At 32.1% G+C, this 2,898-nt stretch overlaps 1 non-coding gene across 1 annotated transcript; it reads left to right on the forward strand.

The window, feature by feature from the left end:
* Window positions 1–1,567: 1,567 nt before the first annotated feature.
* Window positions 1,568–1,675, forward strand: LOC111559581. Its single transcript, XR_002740710.1, has one exon. It is a non-coding gene; the product is annotated as a U6 spliceosomal RNA (small nuclear RNA).
* The last annotated feature ends 1,223 nt before the right edge of the window (window positions 1,676–2,898 follow it).

Here is a 2,898-nt window from a genome sequence, read left to right on the forward strand (position 1 = left end):
TGCAATAAGTTATAAAGAGAACATTTCTGTTCAAAACGCTTTAAATATCTCATACAAGCAATACCTGAAAATCACTAAAAAAATATAGAAAGCTGTATATTTACAATCACAATAGTAAAAAACAGAAATTTATCTGATTACTTGATGAATCACAGAACATTTTAAAAATAACTGGGAAATCATCGGCCAAAGAAAACACCCTTTTCCATCAGAACAATTTTGAAATACACTAATATGCAAGTTATTTATACACACTCACCCATACATATATTTTAAGAACTACTCAATATCTTAAAAGCAATCACAAAATCAGTCTTTAGCTTAATCCTCATCTGCATTTTAATGATTTCAAAATATAGCCACATTATAGGGCTTGAGGTTGCATATTGCTACATTACTAGTTTCATAGCATTGTGACTTTCCATCTTGGTAGCAATAAATTCTAGTAAACAGAGCCATTAACAGCATTTTTATAGGGTCAAATGGAGCTATGGTACTGGAAGTGTGGTGCTAAGTAAAATTTGAAGGCTACTATGTTACACTCAACTATTTATTAAGGCATTAAAATCAGGTCTTCTCAGGGATGTTTGAATGTTTTTCATGATCTTTTCCTCCCCTTGACAGCTCTAGCTTTTATGTGGCAATTTTGGGGTGGGGGGATGAGTAAGATTTCACAAAGTTTGAAGTTCTTATGGAAATACGAGCTTTGTAAAAGAATATGGCACTTTAAATAAAAGTAATTAAAACTGATGAGTAAAACTACTCATCATTAAATTTAGAAATAGCTGTGTTACATTAATAATTTGAATAAAGGCAGTAATAATTTTGAGTTATGCATAGCGTATGGGGCATCTTCAATTAATACAATGCAACAAAACTGGGATTCCCTACTTCTCCAAGAATGTATTAAAGATTAGTTTTGTCTTAAAATGAAATACTAGTACGATACTACACTATAATACCAAGAAAATATTCTTTATTCACCTATGCATTTTTAGGTTGCAAAAGCATAGAAAGTTCATTACACACCTGACATTCTATAAGAACATAAAAAATGAAAAAGTTATATAAATTTAAGTTTTCTTTTTTTAAAATTTTTTTTAATGTTTATTTATTTCTGAGGCAGAGAGAGACAGAGCATGAGTAGGGAAGGGTCAGAGAGAGAGGGAGACACAGAATCAGAAGCAGGCTCCAGGCTCTGAGCTGGCAGCACAAAGCCTGACACGGGGCTCGAACTCACAAACCGTGAGATCATGACCTGAGCCGAAGTCGGTCGCTCAACCGACTGAGCCACCCAGGCGCCCCTAAATTTAAATTTTCTATTTTGACTTTTACTTTGAGTCATAAAAATAACATTCTCTGAAATAATAGATTACATAATTATATCCTAAATATCTAACAATATCAATTAGGTTTTAACATAATTCCAATATATACTAGTATTGAAAACAAATCTGGTTCTGTATCACTAGTGATATGGAAGATTATTTTAGTTGTTCATAGGGAAACATGTTTTATATAAGCAACATGTTTTTATTTTAATGAAAATTAGAAAGAAAAGAGTCAAGTGCTAGCTTTGGCAGCACATATACTAAAAAATTGGAACAATACAGAGAAGATTAGCATGGCCCTGGGCAAGGATGACACACAAACTCATGAAGTGTTCCACATATTTAAAAAAGAAAGAGAAAGAGACAAATTTTATACACATGACTCCTAAGTTTTGGAAACTGAGTTGACTTACAGTGATATTCATTAAATGGTGGCAAAACTGGCACAGATATGATAAAAATCTTGCAAGTAATATGTGAACAACTGATATTGGAGAAGCATGCATGTAGTCCATTCCCTCTGCATTATTATAAAAGAAACTAAGGCCCAGAGAGATGAAACGATTCACACAATTTGACAATACTCTTAAGTACAAGAGCAAGTCTGAATACTTGCCTCCTCATACCTGCTATGCTAGGATAAACCACCTCCGCCTACCACCCCCTTGACAGTTGCATTAATTGGAATAGAATTGAGTGTACAAATTGTAAGTGCACTCATATAATTATTTTAAGAAAATTTTAGATAACCCTTGAAGCAATCAACTCAAAATAAAACTGCCCATCGGTACAAAGATGCATACCGTAACACTTTCTAGAAACAAAGGGAATGATACATTGTCTTAAATCACCTAGGTAGTTTTTATTACGAGAGAGGATATTCATTATTCATTTTTTACTCAATTTTGACAAAATTGTTCTTGTATTAATTTTCTTACTAAATTAAAGTGTTAAATAAACATTTATTTAAAATCTGACTTACCATCTTTTCACTTTTGTTTTGATACCTTTGTATGCCATTCCATATATAAATATTTCAAATAATGGTCTACTTGAATATAATTTACATACACTTATTCTTTAAACGTATCACTTAAGCAGAGTGATTTTGGTTGTGCTTACATTATCGATAGGTATTCTCTTAAAACGAATGCAAGACTAAAAATTCAATAGCTGGCTGATAGCATTTGTCCTGCATTTTCTATAAAGCTTTTCCCCGTGGATCCTAGAGAAATTCTTTATGAGATAATTCAAAAGTATTTTGCACTTTGTATTCTCTTCTGGAGGATTTATAATGAGCTATGCTTTCGTTAAGATTCTCTCAGGATGTTCAAGCCTTTTACGTAACCATAAGTTTTGATAATTCATTCCCATATAGTAGAAATTAGTGGATTTTAATATAAATAAAATGTTCTCTTTTTAAAAGTCCATTGAACTAGAAACTGTTAGTGGGTGTTCTTTTATGTGTCCATCTGTGAAGTCTTCTCCAAGATCTGTTCCTTAAGTCTGTTGCCTTATTGTCAGGGGAAAATACTCTTGTTTGAATAAGTTATATTTATATAAAGAA

This window comes from Felis catus, chromosome A2 (assembly GCF_018350175.1).
Source record: "Felis catus isolate Fca126 chromosome A2, F.catus_Fca126_mat1.0, whole genome shotgun sequence".
Lineage (NCBI taxonomy): Eukaryota > Metazoa > Chordata > Mammalia > Carnivora > Felidae > Felis > Felis catus.